The sequence below is a fragment of the Octodon degus genome, unplaced genomic scaffold (assembly GCF_000260255.1).
Source record: "Octodon degus isolate 3935 unplaced genomic scaffold, OctDeg1.0 scaffold00001, whole genome shotgun sequence".
Taxonomy (NCBI): Eukaryota; Metazoa; Chordata; class Mammalia; order Rodentia; family Octodontidae; genus Octodon; species Octodon degus.
In genome coordinates, this window is record NW_004524577.1 from 5,932,949 (window position 1) to 5,941,464 (window position 8,516).

Genomic DNA, 8,516 nt, shown 5'->3' on the forward strand with positions numbered 1-8,516 from the left:
CTCTTGCGCTGTGTCCTCTCTGCTCCTGATTGGCCCTGAAACCTGGTGCCCATGTTTGCTCTTTGCGCTGGCATCTTGGTATCCAGATCTGTCCCAGGGGCTGTAATAAAGCCTCACAGCCAGGACGATGGTGAGGATTATGCTGAGATGTGCTATGAGGAATGTACCTGCTTTGACATAGGTACTGCTGCGATTTGTGTCTAGATGTCGCCCCAAAGCCGCATGCAGTCATGGGCAGCTTCTGAGTGTGACTGATCCATGCTCCAGTGCTGGGACTCCGGGTGTGAGTGCTACACCCGCCCTGGGGTGGGCAGTCTACACGCAACGTAAGGGAGGGAGAGGGGCTTGCTCGCTGCTGCTCCTCCCTTTCCGCTCTTGCTGTTTTGCTGTCTTCTGCCGCCATGAACCGCTGCCCTCTTCCGCTAGCCACTCCACCTTGGAGCCAGCTGAATATGCACTGAAACCCCCACAAACTGAGAGCTAAGTAAACTGTTCCATCTTTCATTTGGGGTGCCAAATATTTTGTCCCATCAATGAGAGAAAAGTAACCAAGACAGACACTCGGTTCACATCTACGTAACATCAAAAGCTACGTAACATCATGGCTTTGAACGAAAGCAGGCATCTCCACCAAGGAGAGACAGAGAAGCCAGGATTGAAGAGGCGAGCGTCAGGACGCCCAGGAAACACACTTGAAGTCAAAGTGAATGGCCACGCAGTTCGACTGCCTTTTGGGGGAAGCTTTGTCCATACAGATCCATTTAAGTAGCCCCAAGAGGCAGTAGAAACTAGAAGGGAAAACACAGAACTCAAGATTTTTTATCTGCACCAAAAAAAAAAAAAAATCAGTTTAAATGGTTTAATCAATTACCAAGGATTGATTAGCATGGGCAACTTTCAAATTTGGCTGTAAGCAAAGCAGTATCCAGCTGCCAAAAACTAGCATCAGGAATCCATGTCTCTACAATGCTTTGTCACTCAAAACATGGCTTCTAAATGTAGTTTATAGACACTTGAGGCTTTCTCTCTAACTGCTCAGGGCCCCAGGGATACAGGGAAGCTCTCTTCCAATAGGTCCAGCAGAAGTCCCAGTGCTCACTCTCATTGGGCAAATTTAGGTCACGTGTCTGTCCCTTAACCAATCACAACAGGTGGGGAAGGGGGCTATGTTAACTGATGGAGTGAAAGTGACTCACCAACTCTTGAGACACGGAAGACAATGTTGGCATCACTTCTGTCAGACTTCAAGTAAGAAAAGAGATTCTCAAAGGAGAACCAGGATACTGGTGCCGAGGATGGAAAAGCAGCTACTGGGCAAACACAACAGAGGGGCACTGCCCTTAGCAGGCCCCTGGGCACCTCCATCTCCAGGCTCCACCTACCTCCTCCTCTCTCCCCATGCCTTGGACACTGCGCCCTCCAGTGCTTGCCATGTGACTGGCGGCTGGTACAAATGACTTCAGAGCCCTGAATCATTGTCCTGCTCAGCTCTGGGATGGTACCTCTCTGAAGCTGTCACTGCATATGATGTCCATGTCTGACTCATCTTTGTCCTGGGACTTCATGTGTGACTTCATTGCCCAAACCATGGCCTAAACTAGCCCCTCGGGCATTTTCAAGCAATTTGGGCTGTCACTTCCCTCAACTGTGCACTAACTGCCTCCCACCCAAGATGCTACTGTCTTCCCCACAACTCCCAGGAGGACTGGCCTTCAATGACAGGCATCAGCTCAGGGCATTCTTGGCCCCAGAAAGCAGCCTGCCATTGAGCAAGCTGCTCTCTTCCAAGTCATTGGTTTTTTAAGAGAATAAAAAATAAGGGCTAGGGCCAGCCAAATAGCTCATCAGATTAAAGTGCCTGTAAACTGGCACAGGGGCCAGGGGTTTGATCTCTAGGTCTTCCGTGCCAGCCCTGTCCCTGGGGCACACTGAGATGGCAATTAAGACTGGCATGGTGGCATGTGCTTGTAATCCCAGCTCTGGGGAGACTGTAAACAGGCAGAGCACTACGAGTCTGATCTAGTCATGAGACCCTGAACACCCTGTAGGTCCTTCCCTAAAATATAATAATAATAATAATAATAATAATAATAATAATAATAATAATAAGGGCCAGTGAGATAGCTCAGCAGACTAAGCACCACAGGGGCCAGGGTTTGATCCCTGGCATTGCAAGCCAAGCCAGCCTCACCCCCAGACACGCTGAGCCAGCAATGGAGTCCAGGCATGGTGGCGCATGCCTGAAATCACAGCATTAGGGAGGCTGAAAACAATCTCAGGAAACAGGATCACTACGAGTCCGAGTTGCACAGTAAGACCTTGCACAAAAAGAAAAAAAAAAAAAAACCTAAAAAAAAAAAAAAACATAATTTTTTTTAAAATAGAAACAATAGAGAATTCCACTAAACACATTGAGAGGAACTCTACGATGGTTATTACATTGCATACTGTTGTCTTCACATCAGTGGTTAAAATTACCAGATATAAGCATGCGAAGCTGGTCAAACATGTTTTTAAAAATGTAAGCATGAACTGTTCCTTTCAGTAGGCCAGCATTGCTTTTATCTTTTTCTATTTGCCACTTGAAGCATCCTCATCGAATTATAGAAACTTTTCTGCTAGGCTTATGGCTTCGTTAGGGCAGTGCTAGCTAACAGCACAAATACATCCCAAGGCGTCAGTGGCTCACTAAAATAGAAGGGACTTTTCCTCCACCTGTAACAGCCTGAAGTGGTTGTGCCTGGTGACTAGAGATACTGCATTAAGAACTAACATTCCAGGCTCCGCCTTGGGTCTCCACCACCCCAGGGGACCTTGGAGTCTTCCTCATTCTGGGGGACACTCAGAAAAGTGACACAGACAACTGCACCTTCTTCTGACAGGTCCTATCCCAAAGGTGACCATCCGCAGAGGCCGTGCAATCAGGTTTGGTGAACCTAATTGTGTGGCAAGAACCTGAGAGATGAGATAAATAGCTGTTTCCCCACAACACTCCCACGTTGGACCCAGAGGAGCTAGAATCTTTTGAAATGTGGCTGGCTATCTCTGTCACAGGATAATGGTGCCGTTTTATTATTAGGCGCTAGTCACCGGCAAACTGCCTTTTATGTTGACTTACGCTGGATAGTCTCCAGGTGCAAACACCCACCGACAGATTCCCCACTGATGACAGCTGTGTTCACCAAAACACGTAGCAAAGCCAGGCTCTGCCGGCCTCCAGCTGGGGCCGTCCCCGTGGGTTCTAAGGGCTTGGATCCTGAGGCTCAGCCACAGGAAACCTTTCTCGCAACGGATGGACTGCAGGGCTTTCTGCTTTATGTGACACACATGGGTTTCATGTGCCCTGAGTGCCCAAAATATCCCTTTGAATAACTTGTGAAAATTAAAGCTCCCTCAACCCAGCCCGCCCCCTACAAAGTCTCATAGAAAGTGTCATTTTTGCGTGCATGGGTCAATGGGCTACACTATGGGCCGAAGAGAGAGCTCGTTTGCATGAAACGACTGTACAATGCCAATGTCTCCCAAGCTTCCCCTAATGAATAAGGTAGTAGAGACCGAGATCTTTACCTGGCTGGACTTTCAGTGGCACCTAGAAGTGGCAGCAGAAGGACACTAAGGTCCCCAGATCCACCTCGTATTCACCCAGTGACCTTAAACACATTACTGAGCCATGCTGAGTTTCAGTTTCTTCTGGAAAACTGGAGGGACAGTACCAGCCCCTCCTAAGACTAGGCAGCCTGCACTGCCAGTCCTTACATTCGGTATCACCAGTGACCAGGGACACCTACATCAGGTTGTCACCCACAGAAGAGAAGAGGTTTTGTAATACACAGTAGGTGAGTGGAGTTTCAGGTTACTAGTTCCATCGGTCTTTGTGTGAGAACAGAGAGGGCTCTGTTCCTTTGAGAATTCCGACCTGAGCACTAGGCCAGCAGGAGGAGGCACCATGAAGGGTGCATGCACCTGCCCTGCCTCCGCACCCCTACACACATGGGTACACACATATACGTGCACAGTGTGGGCACACAATGCAGATGTGCCCACACTGCAGACACACACATGCTCATATCTTGTCATGGTAGCAATTCCACTCCTTGGAATTGGTTCATAGAAAAATCATGGGTTTGGTAGAAGAGCCTTTATGAATAAGGATATTTATTTATTTTTATGTATTTGGTACATGGTCTACAGAGTCTCACTATACAGATCACACTCATAGTGATTCTCCTGCTTTCAGCCTCCCAGAGCTGGGGTGACAGGCACATGCCACCACGCCCAGTGTCCATGGCAGTCCCAGCACACTCTGGGGGCAGGGCCAGTACGGCAGGCCCGGGGATCGAACCATGGCCACTGCACTCTGCCTAAGCAGGTGCTTCAGCCCACTGAACTCTATGGCTGGCCCCAAATAAGAGTATTTATAATGATGTAAACCACCTAGCTATCTAATAGAGAACCTGTTAAATAATAGTGTTAAGCTCATAGCACTATGCACTTGTTTTGAAAAAAAAAAAAAAGATGCTGATCTCAGTTTATTGATATAGAAAGACATTTTTGAGTCACATTTAGAAGATTGAAATAAGTCTGGATTATATAATAAATAATCCAGGTATTATGTACTTAGTTGATATTCAGTAAATAAAAATAAGCTTTAAAAAAAGAAAGCATTTCTATAGCATTTTCTATAGGACTTACTATAGCATTTACTGAGGAATTCACATACATTAGTCTGATTTAATCTCCACAACCACCCTGGGACACGACCCTTGTGGAGATACTGCAGGCGAGTGAAGGCAAGCAGTGAGTGGATTCTTTAGGGCGTCCTGGATTGTGGCCCAGCCCAGGAAGGGCTCCTCATTTTTCTGTTACCAGGAAGTAAATGAATTGAATAAATATGCCCCCATCTCCTTAAGCCCATGTTCAGTTTTCACAGGATCCTAATTCACACAAGTTGTAAACAGCAAGGATGGGCTCTAAGCACTCTTGTAAAGGCAGGGACCCCGAGCTAAAAGCATAGATGGAGGGCCGGCCCAATAGCTCAGCGGACTAAAGCACCTGCTTAGGCAGACACAGGGTCCCGGGTTCGATTCCCCACCCCTGGGGAGTGCTGAGATGGCAATTGAGACTGGGTGTGCTGGCACGCACCTGTAATCCCAGCACTTTGTAGGCTAATAAAAAGAGGATCACTATGAGTCTGATCTGTGTAGTGAGGCCCTGTAGACCCTGTAGACCCTGTACAAAATACATAAAAAAATAAAATAAATGCACGGATGGAGAAGGAAGAGGACCTGGATTTTCCCTGGGCTGCATGGGCCCTAGGTAGTCTTTAACACACATCAAAAAATTCGCTCCTCTTTGCTGTGGACACTGTCACCTCCTGTCTCACACCCACTGCGCCACCCACGAGCACTGAACCCTCAAATCCCAGGGAGCCCAGACACACTCCCCAGGACGCCTCCCTCTGAGCGCACGGCCCAGCCAGCTTCGTTGGAAGGCACTCAGCATCCCTTCTGCTCATTGCAATTCAGTCACGTCAAAGTCACCCACAGGATCTGAATGCAATTTTCTCACTGAATTATGCTAAATCCTTCAGGGAAGAAGTTGAAATTATTTAAAACCTATAAAAACTAAAGCAACATTCTGGCTCTATATTTTAACTTTCTGACCATTATTTAGAGGTAGCCTTTCCGCCCGCTAAATCACAAACCCATTCCGCTATACATCAGGCAGCGTTGTCCAGAGGGCATGGGGGGCAGACACCCAGGCAGAGAGGAGGTGTGAGGATGACTGCTTGGGCTCGGGCAGCTGGCAGAAATCGGGGTGCCACGTTGCTCCAGGAAGCCAAAGGCATCCGGGGTGACTCACTGAAGCAGCAAGTAACATGAGCTGCAGCTGCTGTTATAAATATTACAGCAATAGATTAGGGGTGAGGTGCATCTCTGTGGCATAATGCGCTGGCTGGGGGTGAGGAATCCTGACGCAGGGGGTGAGAGGGAGAATCCTGTAGCCAGGGCCTCGGGAAGCTATCTGTCTTCTCTGAGCCCCCATCTCCCCATACATAAAATGGAAAAAATAGTAAGTTATTCAAATAGGAGACAAGTATGACTATTTTTCCTCATTTTAAAAATGGGAGAGATAGCTCAGTGGTCTAAGCGCCTACCTGGCAAGCATAAGGACCTGGGTTCAATCCCCAGTACTGCATGCAGTGCCGGGCCCAGAACCCTGGGAGTGTGCCACAGTGGCGCACGCCTGTAATCCCAGCTAAATGCCACATTCAAGGCAGCGGCACATCCCGTGATGGGTGACGGCCCCCTTCCTGGTATGCACAGGACCATTTTCCTGCTGTATCTTTACAGTCCAAGGGAAAAATTCTCACTCCGGATTTTTTCCTATAAGGGTTCTAATGACCTTACTAACCCCCGAAGGCCTCACCTCCTTGAATCATCACAGTGGTGGGTGGGCTTCTGGCCCTGGAGGTTTGCGGAGCACAAATATCCACTCTGTAACCAATGATGTGGGTGGCGGGGAAGTACAAAACAGGAAAGGAAGAGTCAGGCGGAGCTGCTTAGTATGGAGCATCTGCGAATATCTGTTGGCAGGATGGCCCGGGGAAGCAGGTGGGTGCGGGCAGTCAGGAACACATCTGCAAAGAGACTTTTGGGGCAGAGGCTATAGCAGGGTGCTCGGTAGGCTCAAGGTCAATGTGGACAATGCATTAGGTGTGATGTAAGAAGTAGAGGTGGGGGCTGGGGAGATAGCTCAGCAGTCTAAACGCCTGCCCTGAAAGCACAAGGACCCAGGCTCAATCCCTGGTAGGTACCGCATGCCGGGCTGCCCCATAAACCAGACATAGTGGCACAGGTGTGTGATCCCAGTGCTGGGGAGGCTGAGACAGGAGGATCACTATAAGTCCAAGCTGTGTAGGGAGACTCTGTATCAAAAAAAGAAAAGAAAGTAGAGGTGATGAGACAGGCAAGGGGCAGAGACTACCTGGGTCCTTCCCCTCTGCGTTGGCATAGAAACATCAAGCGAGTTGCGCAGCATGGGGGTGGCAGGCTTTGGATCCTGGGCAACTTGTCATGTGATCTCCGATGAGGCACAGCTGCAGCCTCCCGATGCCGGATCACAATGTCCAGAGGGCTGTGACAGAGAAGAAGGGCTGAGTAGCTTGGGGCTGCACCCCGGGTCAGGCTGCAATCAATGCCTGAGTCCCACAGGAAAGCAAATTTCAGCTGAAGAAAGAAGCGAATGTCCACTACTGTAGCCGCCAGATCCCACTTCTGGGAAGATGGAAGAGATACACTTTCCACTTTTCCTCCTGCTAATTACAAAGGAAAGCCCCAGATAGTCTATGTAAAATGAACATTAAAAGACTGAAAGGAACAGAAGAGAGGACAGACCAGCTACAGAACTGGGGACTCAAAGAACAGCACAGTTAAGTTTCCTGGTTGCTTTTTTGCCGTCCTGTATCTCAGTCTTGGAATTAACTAGGCAGCAACCCAGAAAAGCCAGGAGCCTGTCCTCTGCAACCAAAGGAGCAGAAACAAAACAGCCTTGTAAGGTAGGAAACTCCCAGACTACAGGCTGGGGAGTTAGCTTGGTGGTCTAGGTGCCTGCCTAGCAAGAGTAAGGACCCAGGCTGGATCCACAGTCCCACATGCCGTGCTGGCCCCAAAACCAGTAATCCCAGCACTGGGGAGGCTGAGACAGGAGGATCAGTAGGAGTTACAGCTGCATAGCGAGACCCTGTACCAAATAAATAAATAAATAAAACTTTAAAAAGAAAACTTTCAGACAATAACCATACTTCTGCATCCAAAGAGCACAGGAGGAAAATGAAAACCAAAGCACAGCTTCTCCATCACCTACACCAACAACGACCAAGAAAAGAGCCTACACAAGTGTGCTCTGCAGCTGTGACAGGCACTCCAGACAGACAGCAGGGCTTACCCTCCCCCTCCACGGTGTCTTTGGGGACCACGAGGCACCGCTCCCCTCCTGTAACACAGAGGCATCTCTCGCTTTCCTGTGGGGCCGAGCCAGAAGATCCAAGCCCTTTGCCATTTCCAGCAGCAACAAAGCAACCTGCAGAATTGTGTCCTTGGGAACACTCAGAGAGCCAGAGCTGCATCTCCCTGAAGTGATAACAAGGAGCCCACCCCCAGGTGACTGTAGAGGCTGAGCTTCTGCCCCCACCTAGCAGAACAGATTTTAAACTGTTTCCGGTGTTGGAGTGACATTAGAGAAAGGGAACTAAAACAGAACTGAAAAAGTCTGTCTGGGGAGATAGTTCAGTGGTCTAAGCATCTGTTTGGCAAGCGCAAGGATCCAGGTTCTATCTCCAGCACCACTTGCCATGCTGGGCCCAGGAACCAAGCTGGCCACTGATACAGGGTGTGGTGGTGCACACCTGTAATCCCAGAGCTGGGAAGGCTGAGACAGGAGGATCACTGCAAGTCCGAGCTGCATAGTAAGCGGGAAGAGGAAAAGGAGGAAGAGAAGGAGGAGGAGGAGGAGGA